The 20,793-nt window shown below is 39.3% G+C and overlaps 1 non-coding gene and 1 pseudogene across 1 annotated transcript; both read left to right on the forward strand.

Annotated features, from left to right (window-relative positions):
- Nucleotides 1–9,302: 9,302 nt before the first annotated feature.
- On the forward strand, nucleotides 9,303–9,735 carry LOC130722254 (uncharacterized; annotated as a pseudogene).
- Nucleotides 9,736–20,008: 10,273 nt separating this feature from the next.
- Nucleotides 20,009–20,115, forward strand: LOC130727047 (small nucleolar RNA R71). The gene has a single exon (XR_009015089.1). It is a non-coding gene; the product is annotated as a small nucleolar RNA R71 (small nucleolar RNA).
- Nucleotides 20,116–20,793: the final 678 nt, after the last annotated feature.

The following is a 20,793-nucleotide window of genomic DNA, read 5'->3' on the forward strand; positions in this document are numbered from 1 at the left end:
AGGCGGTTTTGAAAAGCAGGGAGTGCGAGAGTGAAAACCGGAAGTGAGAGAGAACGTGTGTGTATAGTGGGTTTTATCAAATAACCGTTGTTGATTCAAAAAGCACTTTAAGATCAACGGTTGAAAATTAAAGATAGACAGTAACAGTAAAATACACAATCACACACAGGAGATAAGCATATCTACACGCAATCACAACAGACTGTCACACGGGCACAAGGAACTATGCATCAGAAGTTCTGACGCACGTGTTGTTGTCTCAGCTTCAGAGTCAGTACCAGTGGGCACACACACTCTGATTGAGTTACCTTCTGGACTAGACATCTTCTGATCAAGAAGTATCATAGTCAGAGGTTCTGATCTATCTTCACTCTGGACAAAAGTCCATGTTTAGATTTTTCAGAATAAAATTAAATCTATCTTCAGCTAAGGGCTTTGTAAAGATATCTGCCCATTGATGGTCAGTATCAACAAACTTCAGAAGAAGTACGCCCTTCTGCACATAATCTCTAATGAAGTGATACTTTACCTCAATGTGCTTTGCCCTTGAATGCAAGATAGGATTCTTGCTCAACGAAATTGCAGCAGTGTTATCACAATAGATTGGGATATTGCTCTCAAGGATCTGATAGTCCTCCAGCTGATGTTTCATCCAGAGCATTTGAGTGCTGCATATTGCTGCTGAGATATATTCTGCCTCTGCAGTTGATAGAGCAATGGTTGATTGCCTCTTGCTTGCCCATGAGACTAGATTGCTTCCCAGAAATTGACAATTTCCAGAAGTACTTTTTCTCTCTGTTCTATCTCCAGCATAATCAGCATCACAATAACCTGAAAGCTTATACTCTGATGTTTTCTTATACATCAAGCCAAGGTTAGTGGTGCCTTTCAGATACCTTAGGATCCTCTTAACAGCAGTTAAGTGGGTTTCCCTTGGATCTGATTGGAAACGAGCACATAAATGAACACTAAATAATATGTCTGGCCTAGATGCAGTTAAGTACAGAAGTGAACCTATCATGCCACGATAGAGCTTCTGACATACTTTACCACTTATATCTTCTTTTTCCAGAATGCATGTTGGATGCATTGGAGTCTTGGCCACTGTAGATTCCAGCATATTGAACTTCTTCAGAAGTTCCTTAGTGTACTTGCTCTGATGGATATATGTTCCTTCTGGTGTTTGATCAACTTGTATTCCCAGAAAGTACTTTAATTCTCCCATCATACTCATCTCAAATTCAGCCTGCATCATCTCAGAAAATTCTTTGCATAGAGATTGATTAGCAGAACCAAATATAATATCATCAACATAAATTTGCACAATTAAGATATCATCTTTATAAGTCTTGCAAAAGAGAGTTGTATCTACTTTACCCCTTACAAACTCATTCTCCAGAAGGAATGAGCTAAGTCTCTCATACCATGCTCTGGGAGCTTGCTTCAGACCGTAGAGTGATTTCTTCAATTTGAACACATGGTCTGGTTTCTTTTCATCTTCAAAACCTGGGGGTTGATGAACATAGACTTCCTCTGAGATATAACCATTTAGGAAGGCACTCTTTACGTCCATCTGATGTAGAACTATGTTGTGATTTACTGAGAAAGAAATCAATAGTCTGATTGCCTCCAGTCTTGCTACTGGAGCAAATGTTTCAGTGTAGTCTATTCCTTCCTGCTGGCTGTAGCCTTGAGCAACTAGCCTTGCCTTGTTTCTGACTACATCTCCTTTCTCATTTAGCTTGTTTCTGAATACCCATTTCGTTCCAATAACATGGACATTCTCAGGCTTCTTCACTAAGCTCCAAACATCGTTCTTGGAGAATTGATTCAATTCTTCTTCCATGGCCAGAATCCAATCCTTGTCCTGAAGAGCTTCATCTATGGACTTGGGTTCAATTAAGGACACCAATCCTTTCAGACTCAGCAAGGTCTCTTCAGAGGGTCTGAAGGCAGATCTGGTTCTGACTGGTTCATCTTTGTTGCCCAGAATCAATTCCTTAGGATGAGCTGCAGTGATTCTGCTCTTCTTCAGAGTTTGTGAGTTAGAGGGACCAGCTTCTTCCTCTGGTTCATCTTCCTCTGGCTCAACTTCCTCTGGAGCTTTGCCTTTGTCAGAAACATTAATGCTTAAATCTGCAAACTTTTCAACTAGCTTTGACTGGTCAGAGTCAAGCTTATCATCAAATCTAACATGAATAGATTCTTCAATAGTCTTAGCATCAGTATTATAAAATCTAAAACCTTTAGATCTATCAGAATAACCAAGTAATAGACACTTAGAAGATTTAGCATCAAACTTATGCAATCTATCCTTAGTATTGAGAACATAACAAACACAGCCAAAAGGATGAAAATAAGAAATGTTGGGTTTTATGTTCTTCCACAATTCATAAGGAGTCTTATTCAGAATTGGTCTCACAGAGATTCTGTTCTGAATGTAACATGCTGTATTTACTGCCTCTGCCCAAAAGTGCTTAGCCATGCCAGTTTCTTGGAGCATGGTTCTAGCCATCTCCTGAAGAGTTCTGTTCTTCCTCTCAACAACACCATTTTGTTGAGGAGTTCTGGGACAAGAGAAATCATGTGCAATTCCATAGGAATCAAACAGACTCTCAAACTTGTCATTCTCAAACTCTCCACCATGGTCACTTCTGACACGCACAATTCTACAAGCCTTCTCGTTTTGCACTTGAGCAATGAAGGTAGAGAACACAGCATGAGACTCATCCTTGCGGGTTAGAAACTTTACCCATGTCCAGCGGCTATAGTCATCAACGATAACCATCCCATATCTCTTGCCACCTATAGACTCAGTTTTCACTGGTCCAAACAGGTCGATATGCAGAAGTTCTAACGGCCTTGAGGTTGAGACAACATTCTTTGCCTTGAAAGGGACTTTTGTGAATTTGCCTTTCTGACATGCTTCACAAAGAGCGTCTGAAGCGAACTTCAGATTGGGTAAGCCCCTGACAAGGTTTAGCTTGCTCAGCTGAGAAATCTTTCTCATACTGGCATGCCCTAACCGTCTATGCCATACCCACTGCTCTTCATTAACAGACAGAAGGCACTTCACATTCTGAGCCTCCAACTCAGATAATCTGATCTTATAAATGTTGTTCTTCCTCTTGCTGTTAAACAGAACAGAGCCATCGATCTGACTTACAGCCCGGCAGGACTTTTGATTGAATATAACATCATAACCCTTGTCAGCTAATTGACTTATAGACAATAAGTTATGTGTTAAGCCGTCTACCAATAAAACATTATCAATGCATGGACTACTATCTACACAAATAGTACCAGTACCAATAATTTTACCCTTTTCATTTCCTCCAAAGCCAACTTCGCCTCCAGGCTTAAGTTTCAGCTCTCGGAACATACGCTTTTCTCCCGTCATGTGACGCGAGCATCCACTGTCCAGATACCATGATTGGTGTTTCAGTGGAGCTATCAAGGATATCTGCAACATAGATAATCTTGTCCTTAGGTACCCACTTTCTGGGTCCTCTTTTGTTAGTTACCCCAAAGGTTCTGATCACCTTGGGTGTCTCAACATGATATTTTAAAGGAATATTTGCATGATATTTAGTCATAGAGAAAGATCCCTTTTTAAGAGGGTTTTTAGCAACTTCAGCAGGTACAGAATCAGGCAATATGGTACCAGAGGGAACAAAGCATTCATACAAGGATTTAGCTTTAGACACAGAAGGCTCATTTCTAATTGGTTTAGAATAGCCAATGCCATGCATTCCATTTCTGCTTACACCATAGATCATTGAAGCCATTAAGCTTCTATCTACGCTTTTAGCCAGGAATCTTTGAAAAGATTTTTCATACTTAGATTCATGCTTACTATCAGAGGCATCGCAGGCAATAACTTCTTCTAACTTTGCAACTTGATTCTTAAGCACAGAGTTAGAATTAACTAAAGCATGGTTATCATTTTTCAAATCAGATATGATTTTCTCATGTTCAGAAGGAGTTTTAGAAACAGCAGATAAGTTCTTTTTCAGCTTCTTATGCTTAGACAACAAGGAGTTATACTTATCCATGATATCAGACAAAGCATGTTTCAGTTCAGAGGTAGAGAAGGAAGCAAATACCTCATTTTCATCGTCAGAGTCTGGATCTCCTTCTGATTCTGAGTCAGAGTCAACAGCTTCCTTTGACTCTGTTCCTTTGTCTTTGACAATAGCCATGAGTCCTTGGACTTCACCATCAGAGTCAACATCCTCTGACTCTGATTCATCGAATGTCACCATCAGACTCTTCTTGGTCTTGAAGTGCTTCTTTGGCTTCTTGTCCTTCTTCAATTTTGGACAGTCACTTTTGTAGTGCCCTGATTCTTTGCACTCAAAGCAAGTGACTTCCTTGATTGATGACTTCTTCTGACCTGAGGATTCAGACTTTCCTCTTGCCTTTCCAGAGCCTTTGAACTTGCTCTGCCTGTGCTTCCAGATGCGGTTGAGTCTCTTGGAGATCAGAGTCAGCTCATCTTCATCAGAATCTTCTGATGCTTCTTCAGATTCTTCTTCTTCAGCTTGAAGAGCCTTTGACTTCTCAACCTTAGCCTTTTCAGATTTGGATTTCAAGGCTATGGACTTTTTCCTCAGATCTTGCATCTCTGAGCGCTTCAGCTCATGGCATTTCAAAATGCTGATGAGTTCTTCTAAACTCATATTCTCAACATCTCTCGTGAGCTCTATTGAAGTCACCAAAGGCATCCAACTTTCAGGAAGACACCTGATGACCCTTATGACGTGATCTTTTGTTGTGTAGCTCTTGTTGAGAGGACGTATGCCAGCTACAAGCAGTTGAAATCTGGAGAACATTTCTTCAATGGACTCATTTGGCTCCATGATGAAGGATTCATACTTTTGGATCAAAGACAATGCCTTTGATTCTTTGACTTTCTTGTTTCCTTCATGAGACATCTTCAGAGAATCAAAAATGCCTTTAGCAAACTCACGATCTGTAATCTTCTGGTACTCCTCATAGGAGATAGCACTTAGAAGAATTGCTCTTGCTTTATGATGTTGTGAGTACAGCTTCTTTTGATCTGCAGTCATCTCTGACCTTGGGATCTTCTTGCCATCTGCATCAACTGGACGCTCGTAGCCATCCACAATAATATCCCAGAGATCTGCATCGAAACCCAGAAAGAAACTTTCCAGTCTATCTTTCCAATATTCGAACCTTTGACCGTCGAACATAGGAGGCTTTGCGTTGTAACCATCTCTTTGAGTTTCACTGGTGGTGGCAGCCATTGTTTTTCACACCGGCCCGGATCACTGAACACTGTTAGGTGTGGTAATCAGAACTTGCGCTCTGATACCAATTGAAGGTATGAAAAACGGTAGAAAGGGGGGGGTTTGAATAACGTTTTCAGTACAAAACTACCACCTTAAAGATTTTAACAAATCTTTTCGAGAACTAAGTGCAAAAGATAGAGATAGAAAAGCACACAAGGATTTTATCCTGGTTCACTTGATAAATCACTCAAGCTACTCCAGTCCACCCGTTAAGGTGATTTCTTCCTTCTTAGAATGAAGGCAATCCACTAATCAGGTAAGAGTTACAACTGCACTTGAAACCTACAAGTGACTAACAATTACACTGACTTAGCTCACACTAAGATTCACTCTCTTAGTCTTCTCTAGGATCCGATCAACCTTGATCTCCTAAAGGAAAAATCAAACAACTGTTTGAGGTTGGTGTTTACAAGGGTTTGCTTCTGAATAAGCTGAGTGTAAACTAAAATAAATTACAAGATGAAAGAAAGCTTAGAATATTTTGAATGTCTTGCGCGTGTGTTGCTTCTTAGTTTCTTAGCCGCTTCTTTCAATCTTCAGCCTCTATATATACTCCAAGGATTAGGGTTGAGCGTTGCATGGGAAATGCTACCGTTGGAGGGCAGTTCTGGAAAATCCAGCTTCTGCTGTGGCTGAGAACGTTAGGTAGGTCGTCAGGAAGGTACACTTGCTTTTGTACTTGGATAGCGACTTGACCTTTTAACCTAGGAGACTTCTGATCAGAGGAATGCTTCGTATTGGAACTTGTGAAGCCGGTTGATCAGAGTCAAAGGGATAGCACAGATCCTCTGACCATTGTATCTTCTGATTCTGAACTCAGAGGGAAGAACATGGCCTTCAGAGTTTCTTGCTTCTGGACTTCAGAGTTTCCACTATTCAGCTTCTGGATCTTCAGAGTCTTCTACACCATCGGAACATCTGAACCTTCAGTGTTTCTTGGTTGTCAGAACTTCTGGATCATCAGAGCTTCTAGCGACTGAGTCCTCATCAGAGTTTGTATAGCTTCAGATCTTCTGAAGCTTTTCCACTGTTCATACTGAACATGGTGAATGCGAAAGCGTTGCTTGGGTTACCCTTTATACACAGTGCTTCTGATTTGTGTGAAATTGAGTCAGGGTCAGAGCCTGTAAATAGCACACTCAGAAAAACACGTTAGAGTACCACAATTGTTCATATCAAAAGGTTAACTTGTAATCATCAAAACATAGAGTTGTACTACTAGATCAAACCTTGATCTTACACCCTGAAGGATCCTGACTGACTTGCACTTCTTGGTTCTGTGTTTCATTTTTCCCACCCTTGAGAGTAGCTCCATGAGACTTGCATTTTTGAGACTGAAAGGTTTTCTTGGTCTGCAGAGCTTGTACTTTATATATTTGTCCCTAGTTGACCCTTTTGAGCCTTATGGAGATTTTATTGTTACCTTGTTTATTTGGGCTGAATGGTTGGTTGGATTCAATGAGGAGTTGTGGTTCTTAACTCTTAATGGAGCTAGTTTATAAAAAATGCAATTGTCTCTTAACCCAAAGAAAAAAATTGACAAAATTCAAAAGAGAAAATGAACTCCATGGCCCGGATGGAGTTCCAAAAAGAAGTCAAAAAAAAAAAATGAACTCCAGTGCAAAGGTGGAGTTCCAAAAAAAAAAGGAAAAAAGTTATGAAATAACAAGGGGTTAAGAGACTTGTGCGTTAAGTATATATTGCATTAAGCTTCGGTTTTCATGAAGGACCACACTCAAATTTTTTGCACCCTTAGTCTTCCTAGGGACCACCTACCTTGTGCTTTACCTAGCCAACATTACAACCCTTTTCAAGTCTCATTGAATGCATTGTCAACTTTAGTTGCTCTTGAGTGAATGATTCTCAGAACCTATGAACTTGCTTGTGTGCTTAGTGCACTAAACAATTGCCTCATGCTAGGATGTTAGCTCTAAATGCTTCTCATAGTGGACTCTAATTCTTCATTGTTTAAGAGTTGCACAAAGTTGATTGTTGAATCTTTCTATTGGAACTAACTGCATTTACTTGATCCCCCGGTTTTCTGAAAATGTATCTCTCTTTTGGCATGTGTTTTGTGAGTAATTCTTTGTGCTTGAGAGCAAGCTAGTCTTAGTGACACTCGAGGGCGAGCTGTCGTTGAGTATAGTGGTGTGATGACCCGGATTTCGTAGTGTTTTTAGGGTCATTTCTTTGTAGGTTTTGAGTCTTTTTTCTTTGTCTCATGTAGTGTTTCTTGCATTTCCATGCATTTTTATCTTTATTAGTGTTTTTGCATTGCTTTAGTAATTATATGGTTTTATAAGGGTCTTTCTTGTATTTTTATAGAGTTTAGGACTTGCATTTGTTTTCCATGGAATTGTGAGGACTATTGTGCTTAAAAACCCTTTGAATTTCTTGATATTTTTCCTTGTCTTGGTCCTTAAGTGCTTCAGCAGGTAACTCATGAAGAGGGAAGGCCAAAAAGCTTGAAGAATTTATGGAAACATTCAAATGGGGGTTACAAGAAGCCAAAAAGACCATCAGAACGTGTGTTCGAGCGTCAGGCATGGGCGCTCAAGCGCTAGCCTTCCAGTAGCAAGGAAGTTGGCTTCTGCCTTATGGGCGCTCAAGCGCCCCAGGGCAGCGCTTGAGCGCCCCAGCTCGATTTTTTTTGCCTATAAATAGGATTCTAGTCATTTTCTTTTGTATCTTTTCATACTTTGTAAAATTCAGAGGTAGAGGATCATCTAGGAGAGTGAGAGAAGGCTTCCAAGCTTGTAATTCAGGTTCATCTTGCCATGCTTGGCTAATCTCTCTTCTTATGCTTTGGTTTTCATGAAAGACTTTTCATGTTTAAGTTATAATCTTAAATTTTTTCCCACATGATCTTCTTCTTTTATTGAATCTCATTTTCTGAATATCAATCTAAGCTTGTATGCATGCTTGCTTTATGCTTTTCTATAACTAGAGCGGAAGTTTGTTATAGATTAGGGAACCGATTTGGGATTACCCATTCTATCTTGGCTACTAGGAATAGAGGAACGGTTGGGGTTTGTTGGCCTGAATTTGCATGATCTAAAACCTCATATAAACGACTAAGTACACAAGGAATTGGACTTAGCTTTTAGTATGGGAGAATTGCTTATGTGAGGAATCAATAAGTGAGTTACTAGGCTATAGCATCAAGGAGAGATTCATGAGTTCATGTGCTTAGAATGATGTGCATAAATTGACTAGTTGAACAAGAACCCAAAGCATGTTCTTTTATGAGTTTATGTTTACTTTTCCTTATTACTACTTCGATATATCTCTAGTTCAATAAAACAAACCTTCATACTCAAGGCTTAAACCGAATCTATTCACTCACAATCCCTGTGGTTCGATATTTAAAACCGGATGGATTCGTACACTTGCGGATTTACCAACAGTTATCAGCTACTGATTTTGTTATTTTTTTATTCCTTCACAATGTAGAAAATGTCTGAAAAGAATGCCTTAAATTGACAAAAACGAACTATACCGCACACGCTTGGCACAAAGACCATTGCAAGGAAGAGGCATGAGATGGTAAAATCACTAAACCCTTGCCAGGTTTTTTTTTCTCCTATGTTGTTTCTCTCCTCTGAATGTTCTCGGCCTATGTCATTGATATTCCTGTTTGAAATCAGTTAGTTTTTTGCTATGCAAGCTGGTAGATGCGGATTCAAAGATTGCAGTTTCTTTTGCTTCTGTATGGTTTTTTCTTGTGGTGTATTTGGCCCAGGCAAGTGTCGTTCCATGTGTATTTTTAATGCTGATTTGTTCTTCATCAAGCTTGTTTTTCCTGTGGTTGCTGGTACCTGGTTGTGCTGAAATTTATGTGCTTCAAAATTGTTTTGAAGATGTTGCTGCTGCTGTTAGGATTAGAACTTTTATTTTCTCCTATTTCCTTATTCTAGAGTTGTTGTTGTTTTTAACTTGTGGTTGTATTAACTCTTATTTTTATGATATGATAATTTTTTTAGGAAATCGAAACCGGCCGATCGTATAGTAGAGCGGAAATGTACTCCATTTCACACAAGAAAAGTGATGGCTCTTTTGTAAATGAAGAAGCAAAACAAAAGAGTGTGAGTTTAGTTACAAGTTTCTATTTCCTTTGAAAATTTTATAACTATCAAATATGCTTTGTATGTTTGATGGCATGCACATGTTTAATTTTTTGTGTAGGATTTATTGGAGAAGGAACTTGAAAAGAATTGTTCTGAAGAGGTTGTCTATGTTAAAGTTTTTGGGAAAGATCGCCCACGATACGTGAGAGGCATGGGCTTTGGTGTTTGTCCATCTCAAGTGTTGGAATCTGCTAGCAGCTCTAGTAGCTCGCAATTTGCTGGCATCACATTGGCTGAATGGAATGCCATGAAATCAGAGTTGCAGGAGAGCAATGCGAAATTTCAAGCTTTAGAGGAACGAATTAATTTTTTCATTCAACAGTTTGGAGGTCAAGGGCCTCCTAACTAGGTATTGAAGCTTTAGATTTCAAGTGTGTTCATCTTGTTTCAATGTTTCCCCTGCTCTTCTCTGTTTTCTATTTCTCTTTCACTCTTATCTTTGTGACTGGACACTGGAAAAGTTGATCAATTTATGGTGATAATGCTAATGTGACTTTGGATTGAGTACTGTACAAGTCCAATTTATAAGTAAAAATTTCCAAGATTGTTGAAGTGATTGAGTATTGTTGATTTGAACTAGTAGTAATCTTTTTCTTTTCTTGGTTTTTACAGGTCAATTTGCCATGACTGAACCCTCCAAAGGACTTCCTACTTCTATTTTGTTATATTTAGTTGATTGATTGCCTTAGCTGGTAGTTTCTAGTTCTTGTGTAATGTGATTGATTGCTTTATCAGAATTGTGTTAGCTAAATATGATGTTAGCAAGTGTGCATAGCATGGATAGTGTAGGTGCTGGTGCTTACTTTCCATTGTATTGTCAGGAAAATATTTTGTAATTGATTGAACACACTAGCCTATTGCCAAAGTGGCTATTGGTTGATTTCTTTGCTACTGTTTATAAAGAGTATAAGCTTCGTATTATTTAAAGAGATCGTTTTATAAAGATTATAAGTTTCATTTTATTTAAAGAGATCATTTTATAAAGATTATAAGTTTCATTTTATTTATTGATTGAATATATAATTTGACTTTTAAAAAAATTTGAAAAACTATTTTCCGCAATTTAATGTAATTAAATAGAAAATATTTTAAAACTTCTTGTAGCAAAAAGAAACTCACTGTAGAAGCGTGTGTGGTATAGTTTCATACTATTTAAACAGAGGCAGAATGAATTACAGATTATGCGGCGCTTTTAACCGCCACTATATACTGCGGCGGTTATTGGATATAAGCGTCGCAGAACGGCCCCCGACGCTCGTAACTGCGGCGCTCAAGGAAACGCCACATTATGTAAGACTCTAACCTTACTTAAGTATTACTTAAGCGATTTATTGAATAAAAGTGAAGTTTCTAGTGAAGTTTGATTTTATGGCTAATCTGTCTGTGACCTTGTGTGAATTTTTGAGAGGTCTTAACGACCTTAGCTGGAGAAGCCTCCTTCATGAGAGTTGTATCTCTCTGAGTTAGCTAAATTCTCTCGTTGGTTTCAGGTCATTCTGATCTCTGTAGCTCGAGATATTCATGTTTTAGTGACGGAAGGTCAGGCTGTACTGTACTAGCGATTTTGCTAGAAGGATTTTTCTTAATTCCGAATTTATTTTTAAATTCAGGGGAAAGGGGTTTTGCCTTGATTTATTTTTATTCTCTTAATCAGTATTAGGAGGGTAATTAGTTGGGTTGGGCTTGGATCATTAAAAAGAAAAAGAAAAAAAAACCCTAGCCCAAGGTTGTGTGTGTGCCGCCGGCTACACTAAAGGTGGGAAATCCTTATTTTTCCCATTTTGCAATCAGAAGTAGAAACCCCATGCTATTCACGTAACACACAGAAAAGAGAAAAAGTGAGAATGAGCGCGAGATCGAGAGCAGTGACAGATCCAGAAATTTAATGTTGTGAGGGCAATATATACATATAAATTCATATAAAAAAATTTAATTATACTATTACAAATGAGTGCATTTTTTACCAAAAAAAATGACACAAGTGAGACATTTTTTACCAAAGAAGTCATAAAAAACCACATACTTTTACCACTCAAGTGAGGACATTTAGCAATGTGGAATACAAGTGAGGGCATTTAGTAATGTAGTACACAAGTGAGGGCATTTTTTACCAAAAGAGTCATAAAAAACCACATACTTTTAGTACTCGGTTGGGAGAGAGCAAGGAGAGGATCTGGACAGCAGCTCTTGATCATCTTTTCATCTCAAAACTTTTGTTTTTCATCACCAAACTAGCAAGGTAAGGGCTGGTCTTGGAAAAGGGTAGTTGCTTAGGGTTTTTACCATGAAATCCATGAGAAAGTTGTGATATTGCATGTTTGTGTATGTGATATGTGTAAGTGTTTGTTGCTGCACCTTTATGCTTGAAAACCATGATTGTTAAGGATTCATGACTTAGAGTTTTAATCAGGTTGAATCAAAATAGGAACCCTAGACTTGATCATTCATAAAGAAATTTGAGGCCGAAGGAACGCTGTCAGATTTCTGTGCTGGACAGCGAACTTCGAAGTCCAATATCACCCAGTTCTAGCGTTCAAATGAAAATTCAGTGAACTAAGAAATTGTAGTATTTTTAATCAGCTTTCCAGACGTATAAAGAACGTAATTTTTGGTTTAGTAATGAGTTCCGGAGAACGTTTTTAGTAACTGATGTACCTGCTGTTTTTCCTGCACTGGACAGAAAACGTCGTGGTCCAATATCACCTAGCTCTGATTTTCAAACGAAAGAGTGGTGAACTATAAAGTTGTATGATTTTAAATTGTCTTTCCAGATATGTGTAACACGTAAACTTTGGTTGTGAAATGAGTTCTGTAGAACATTTTTAGTGACTGTGATTTCTGCTGTTTTTTTAGAAAACGACCGTGACCTTTAAATTCAGAAAAACTTGTATCCATCTACTATTTAGTTGGTTGTCCTTTTGAATTCTGAACATCTTGCTCAATGGTACTGTTTGATGCTTTGCTTGGTTAATTTGACATGGTTTATGTGTTTGAAAAGCATGTGAATATGATTATGAATATCTATGTTATATGAATATTGCCTGACTGAGGAATCATGGGTCGCTCATCTAGCTGTAATTCCCATTGGTGTTGTGAATATCTATTGTCGTTATGTTGTTTTATTCGACGTGAAAGTTTGTTAAGACTTTAGGATTGACTTTAGAGCCTAAAACAAAGAGAAATGTGAATTAATCGCTTGCAAGTAAACGAGAAATAATGGAACATAGGTCTAGGTGAGACTATGTACCATGAGAACGATGGTGCCGTTAGTGACAAACGGTAGCTTGCACGCGAGGGAGATTTGTGGATCAGTGGATCCTCGTGAATTGGTTGACTGCAGTCACCATTCTTGGGAGCTGATACTCCGTGACGAGCCACTACCGGATGATGACTACACTTCTGACGAAGAGGAAGAAGATAAAGAGGAAGAGGCCAAGGAAGAGGGTTGGGTTGAGAGACATCAATTTTCTCTTTGGGTGGAGAGTACCGAGTTCAGGAAGCATTGAACAATTATTTTGTTTTCATTTGGATAAATAAAGTTGATGTAATTTACTTTGGTTTTAGACATATGTTTCATGCTTATTTTATTTAATTCAAAAGTTTTGAGATGATGTTTACTTCCGCGAGATTTGTAAAGGTTAATCTTTCAAGAGTTTCGCAAATAATGAACCTTTGTCATTAATCAAAGATTAATAATTGAATCGACGAAAATTCTTTACGAAAATTTGATTATTCGGTTACTGAGTGACCCTCGAGAAATCGGGGCGTTACATTGTGGTATCAGAGCTCCGGTTGAGAAACCAGAGTACTAAGGGTTTTGGGCTTACGAGTATCCGAACTCGTTGTGTTTTGTTTTTGATAAAGGTTCTTTCAAAGCTTCGCGGTGAGATTTGGGTAGACTTGATTGCTAAGATGTTTGTTTGACTGTGAGATTGTCTGTGATTAGTATCATTGTCGTGATACTTGAGATTAAGTGTTTGACTTTATGTCAAGATATTTTGAGGAAGTTGATCTTGGATGAGGGTCATAAGAGTAGATTGAATATTCATCCGGAAATGACGAAGATGTATCAAGACTTAAAACTTCATTTCTTGTGGCCTGGGATGAAAAAACGAGTAGTCAAGTATGTATCAACGTGTTTGACGTGTCAAAAGGCGAAGGTAGAAGCTAAGGATGAATCTTAGTGGAATGACATATGAATTCCAGAGATGAGAAGTCAAGGGTACATAATTTTGAGGTTGAAGTATTGGAAATTGAATCGATTGGATAGGACCTCAATTTATGTGACTACTGAATGATAGGGACTCATTGACCTTTCCAGTGGTTTTTTTCTAAATTTTCATCTTCGACATATTAAGCCTAATCGACTTAATATTGAAGGGGGGTGATATTCAGAATTATAGCTGGTGATGGACCATGATAGAAAGGTTGATAGGAATTGATAGATGTTGGTCAAATCTGAGAGATGAGTTTTGTTAGGTATTTGATCCCTTTGTGAAGTTGTCGTGGTGCTAAGAAATGAATATTCATCTAAAAAGTGTTGAAGAATTAGAGGACATTATTGGTGCAAACTCGGTGAAGGACTTAAAGTTTGTTAGAATTGGATTGAGAGATTAAGAAGTTGATTGGTGTGATAGTGATCAAGTTAGAGAAAGAAAGTTTTTGCATACGTTGAATACATGAGAGTGCTGATATGGATTTCAGAGAAATGTGCTAGGATTACTAAGTGAGATTTACTAAGCTGGATTAAAACCGTAGGGGTTAAGATTGTCCTTGAGAGTTTAGAGTCAAATAAGATATTTAATGGTTTTAGTTGTGACGATAGCAGTTGAACCTTTGAAGATTAAAATCTAGGGAGCGAAAGTTGGGTTAAGTCCCTTGAGGCACAGTATATGGTTTGATCTTGAAGGGAATGAATTCTGAGTTATGCAGAGATTTCAGACATAAAAATAAGCTATAATTTGACTTGTGGATAAGTGAAAGATTTCTTTAAGGTATGAATGAGGATAGTTCCGAAACAAGAGATGACGTATAGATTGTTAGGTATTGAGATGATGATTAGCTTATAAACGGTTGATCAATTGGACTTGGATTTGGCGCCTAGTGCCATAATACGAGCGTGATATCTAGGTCTATCTGAAGATGATTGCTAGATATCTTGGGGTTGTCACTTACCAAAGATTGAGATTGGAATGGACGCTCCAAGTGGGACACGCCTGACCACATTGAGACTTTGTGTCAGACTTGGTAAAATAAATAATATTTGGTATTATTTCATTTTGTGAATGGTTTGTGATTTATGTGTGTGATGTGATTTGGTGTGCCGAAGGCTCATTGTTGAGTCATAAAGGCGGGGGAGAACATTGACCGAGTCAATGTCTTCCTTACGTTTTTGTGGTGTTTTGTGTGATTGTGTTACACTCCCGATTTTTCCTCACTTAGCAAAGGTGGTGGATGGAACCATGAGCTAAGAAAGGATGGCGGATGGAGCCAGTGAACGGAGTACGTCGATCGAGATGGTGGATGGAACCGTCAAGGTCGATGAGATGATGGATGGAACCATCGGTGAACAGGAATGGTGGATGGAACCATTGGTCAGACCGAGATGGTGGATGGAACCATCAGGAAAACGGGATTGGTGGATAGAACCGACGATCGTAAATGGTGGATGGAACCATAGATCAGACAAACCAGATGGTGGATGGAACCGTCGAATGGACTAGGTGGTGGATGGAACTACCGAACGAGTGAATTGGTGGATGGAACCTTTGAGCTCGGTGTCCGGAAAGATTGTTTTCCCGTGTCTGAGCTGTTGATGTTGCATTTGGATCACCTGGACGGGACGCCGACCAGCGTGTACCGGCTTGAGCATAACACCTGTTTGACTTAAACTTTTGTTGTTTTGTGTGACTGCAGTGAGGCAGTTTGGGTCGTTTTCTAACGGAAGAGTTCCATAGGGTTCTACGACGAATGTCTAGGTATAGACAGTGAAATGAGAGTGACTGTTGGTCAATCTGCAAGTGTACAGAATCTACCCGGTTTTAATTTATCGAACCACAGGGAATTGGAATGTGAATTCAGTTTAAGCCTCGAGTTCACGGTAAGAAAGCGAGTAAAATTCAATTTTAAGGTTGATTGTTTAGGTGACTAATTAACAAGCAATTGAAATATAAGTGTGTGAGAACAATGGTGAACATGCCTTGGGTTCTTGCTTGACTAATTCAGTTCTAATCAACCTATTCTATCCACAAAACTCTGAGTCTCTCCTTGATGTTCTAGCCTAATCCATCATCTATCGATGCCTCGCATAGACAATCCTCTCAAGCCAAAAGATAGGCACAATTCCTTGATAACCTAAACATTTGCTAAAGGCATTAAGCATGCAATTCAGGCCAACAAACCCCAACCCTTCCTCTATTCATAGTAGCAATTATAGAAGAGGTAATCCCACAACAAGTCCCTAATCTATAACAAACTTTCGTTCTATTATAGAAAAGCATAAAGCTAGCACATGTTCTAACTTGAAACATAAAGCATGGATATGAGATTCAAGAGTTTACTCAGAGGAATCATGAATAGAAATAGGAATTAAGATTAAAACATCATAAGTCTTACAAAGAACCCAAAGCAAAAGGGGTTTAGCCAAACATGGCTATGAAACCCATACAAGAAGATAAAGATGAAACCTGAAACATAGGGCTTAGAGAAAGCTCCTCAAGCTCCAGAAGTCAAACCCTCTCTTCTAACTTATGAAAATATGATAAAATGACAAAAGGTTACAAGAGAAATGTCTAAAAACCAATTTATAGCCAAAACAGTCGAGTCTGGGCGCTCAGGCGCCAATTCAGAGCGCCTTAGCGCCAATTCCAGCCCAGAAACATGCTCTCTGGAGGTGTCTGGCGCCAATTCCCAGCGCCTAGGCGCCAATTCCAAAAGCTTCAGGAAATTGCACTAGCGCCTAGGCGCTCAATCTTCGCTGGAACAGACTTTTCAACTCCTTGTAACTCCTCTTCAAGCCTCTTTAAGCCCTCCTTCAATTCCAAGCTTCTTGGCCTTCCTCTTCCATCAGTTTCAGACCTGGTAACTTAGGCACAAAGTAAAAGAGATATCTAGAAGCTTCAAAGAGTAAATTAGCAAGGAGAACCTTCAATTAAAATAGAAAAGATATGCAAGTCCTCTAGCTAATCAAAATGCACGAAAAGTCCTTATAAAACTACAAAAATACAAAAACAAAATAAAAACACAAAGAAAGATAAAAATGCATGACAAAGCATGAAACACTACATGAGACTCAACAAAAAGACTCGAAACAAACTAGGAAATGACCCTAAAAACACTACTAAACTAGTGTCATCACACCACTATACTCAACGACAGCTCGCCCTCGAGCGTAAAAAACACTCGCTTGCCCTCAAGCGCAAGAAATGCTCCCAAAACAAGTGCTCTCAACAAGGAATACTTCACAAAAAACAGGGGGACAAAGGAATCACAGCAAATTCCAAGAGAAAGACCCGACAACCTACTTCATGCATCTTTTGAAAAGAGAAGAGTGTAGAGTCCATTCATGAGAAGCATATAGAACTAAAAATCCTAGGATGAGATGTTGATTTAGTGCACAGAGCACACAAACAAGTTCATAGGTCCTGAATGTCATTCACTCAATAGCAACAAAGATCAAACATGCAAATATTCAAAGAGACTTTAAAAAGGGTTGAAACATTGGCTAGGTAGAACATGATGGTGGTTGGTCCCTAAGGAAATTCTAGGCTTCAAGCACATTGAGTGTGGTCCAATTCTAAAACCCCCCGGAGCTTTTCACAATAAACTTTTTAGCACAAGTCTCTTGTACCCTCCTTTTTTCAACTTTTTCTTTTTTTTCTTTTACAACTCCAGCTTTTGTTCAGGAGTTCTTTTTCTTTTTTTTTCAATGATTTTTTTCTTTTCGGGGCAAGAGACTATTTCACAATTTTTCAGCTCCATACAAATATAATCAAGGACCATCACTCCCCAATATTCCAACCAAACATCCGCCCCAATCACTTGGCTACAATGAAATCTCCAAAAAGGCTCAAGTGGAGCAACTAAAGACAATGTTAAATCAACTAATTCAGAATCTCAAGAAATCCTACAAGTCTCAAGAATAAAGCAAGAATCACAAAGCATGCTATGAGTGAAATTAATGCAGAACCAAGAATTGCAAGTGAGTCAGGATCCTCCAGGGAAATTTTATGGTGAAGGGTCAAAGATAGACCCTTAATGGACTCACACCAACTCTATCCTCAAGAAACACTCGGAAGACCGAAGTCTCCTCCTCTCTTCCCCAAAGCATGAAATCACTCATCCCCAAAAGACAACACAAGTATTCACAAAAACATTTTCAAAACCAGCACAAGCTAGAGAGCATAACTAAGGGCAAAAACATGTGAGTATAGGGAAGTAAAGACCCCAAAAACGACTCTAACTTACTATGCATGATGAAACAGAAAAGAAAGTTCTACAAAGAGAAAATATGCTAAAAATGAATGAATTAACTTAAAGGAAAGAGATACACCTCATCTCCAAGTCAAGCAAGGAGGCTATAGAACCGCCTCCCGCTATTGAGTTGCATGCTCTCTCCTCCTACAAATTGCAACAAACAAACAAGCAAAATAAAACAAGACTTGGGTTGTCTCCCAAGCAGCCCTAAGTTATAGTCCTAGGTGGACTCTCCTTCCTTTGGTGTTTGGAAGGAAATTCCTTACCATCAATCTTTCTTCCACATGTGCAAGGTAGGAACCTTGCACAAAACCTTTGAAACAATTCCTCCCAAGAGAGGGTATCATCTAAACCATCATACCAAATCCTTGCTCCCCCCTTCAAGGAGTGAGGGAAGAGCTTAATCTTGAGCTCATCACTAGTCACACCTTCCATCTTAACAAGGTGACTAGCTTGTGTGAACCGGGCGATGTGGGCTTGGAAATTCTCATCTTTAGACCCCCCATACTTGTTTTCAGTAACAAGCTTGATAAGAGCTTTATTAAGCTCAACATCTTTTTCATTTACCTTGGGGGTCTCCTTTGAAGACCTGGACAAGCTTTTGATCATATCACAAACAAAACCATCATTAATGTTAGTTTGCAAATTAGGATTGAAAACCGAAAATCTTACCTTGTCCTCACCAACTCTGAGAATGAGCTGACCCTTATCAACATCGATCTTCGCCCTGCCAGTGGCTAAGAAGGGTCGGCCAAGAATGAGAGGAATCTTAGCATCCTCCTCCTTGTCTAGCACCACAAAATCAACTGGGAACACATACTTATCAACCTTAACCATCACATCTTCAATGATCCCATAAGGTGTTTTTAGGGATCGGTCAGCCATTTGTAAGGAGAGCATGGTCGGGGTGACCTCTCATAAATTCAACCTTCTAAACATGCTAAGCGGCATCAAGTTGATGCTCGCTCCCAAATCACACAAGGCTTCAACAACAGTCAACCCCTCAATCTCCACTGGGATAGTAAAACTCCCGGGATCCCTTCTCTTCTTAGGCATTTTCCTTTGCAAAATGGCACTACACTCCTCGGTCATCATAATAGTTTCATCAACCTCACTCAACTTCCTCCTCTTATTTAAAATGTCCTTCATGAACTTAGCATAGGTAGACATTTGCTCCAAGGCTTCAGAAAAAGGAATATTGATGTGGAGCTTCTTAAAAACTTCCAAAAACTTAGAAAACTGTTTATCCAGATTTTTCTTGACCAAAGCCTTGGGGAATACAATCTTACTAAGTTCAGGAGAAGGAGTGCTCACAACTCTAGCTTTCACAGGTTCACTCACTCTCTTCTCCATAGCACCCTCATATTCTTCCTATACTTTCTCATTTTTCTCTCCCTCATCTTGTTTTTTTGACTCGTGTAACACTCTCCAACTCCTAGTGGTAACAACAGCAAAATTCTCTTGTTTAGACAAAATTAAAGAATCGGGAGAAAACTTACCTTGAGGTATCTCGGCCATTTGCTTGGCTAGCTGGCCAAGTTGGTTCTCCAAGTTCTTGATAGCCGCCTCTTGGTTCTTATGGTTGTTGTTCATGCGGTTGATGCAACTCTCCAATAGCTCCTCTAAACTCCTCTTGCAATTCACCTTTCCAACAACTTGTGTTTGGACAAGAGGTTCATGATTTGAGGATGGAACTATGCTTCCTTGAGCTATAGCTTTGGCTTCATTGCTCTCAGCATTGACAGTACACAAGTTACTACATGAGGTCCACCACAAGACTTGCACTCCACACAAGTCATTCTTGCACCAATAGCCTTGGTCTCCTTAATATGCATTCGAATCTCCGCCACTTGTTCGGTGAGTTGCTTGTTGGAGGCCAAGAGCTTGTCATAAGCTTCCACTTCAAACTTACTCCTTCGGGTTTGGCAATCATTTTCAGAGTTCATGGCTCTCGCTGCCATCTTTTCTATTAAGTCATACCCCGCTTGTAGGGGAAGAGCATCGAACTCCCCATTTGAAGCCGCATCTAGGCCAAACCTCCAAGAGTATTGTAGACCATCATAAAATGTTGCAACCAATTCAGCTTGGGTGAGATTGTGTTGAGGACATTTCCTCAATAGCTTCTTGAAGCGCTCCCAAGCTTCATAGAGATTTTCCTCAGTGGTTTGCACAAAATTCATAATGTCTTTTTTCAGCTTCCTCAAAAGAGCTCGTGGGAAGAACCTTGTTGTGAATTTTTCTGCTAGGTCTTCCCAAGTAGTGATACTCCCTTGAGGTTGTGAATTCAGCCATTCCTCCGCTGCATCCTTCAAAGAAAATGGAAACAAGCTCAACCGAATTGCATCCGTCGGAACATTGTTCACACGGTAAGTGTTGCAATTCCGGATGAACCTCTCCATGTGAGCATGTGGATCTTCCAAAGTACCTCCACCATATTGGTTTTGTCTCACCAAGTTGATGAATGCCGGTCTCAACTTAAAGTTTCCCACTCCCTCGGGAAAGACAATGCTCCCGGGATAATCATAACTCATGGTAGCCGAAGTGAGTTCCCGAAGAGACCGGTTGGCATTCTCAACTTCTTGTTCACATAATCGGAGGGTGATCCCCTCTTGGATTCTTGCCTCGATATGGGCTTGCATCTCCTCCTCCGTCATTTGGCCACCCATGGTGGTGTCTCTTGTGAGAGTAGCCTGCAAGTTTGATACTAAACAGAGAAAGATTAGTAGCACCAATTCTAGACAAATTCAAAACAAAAATAAAACCACAAACTAAAAACTTAAACCAAAAACCACAAACAATTCCCCGACAACGGCGCCAAAAACTTGTTGGTCAATCTGCAAGTGTACAGAATCTACCCGGTTTTAATTTATCGAACC

The sequence above is a fragment of the Lotus japonicus genome, chromosome 6 (assembly GCF_012489685.1).
Source record: "Lotus japonicus ecotype B-129 chromosome 6, LjGifu_v1.2".
In the NCBI taxonomy this organism is placed as follows: Eukaryota; Viridiplantae; Streptophyta; class Magnoliopsida; order Fabales; family Fabaceae; genus Lotus; species Lotus japonicus.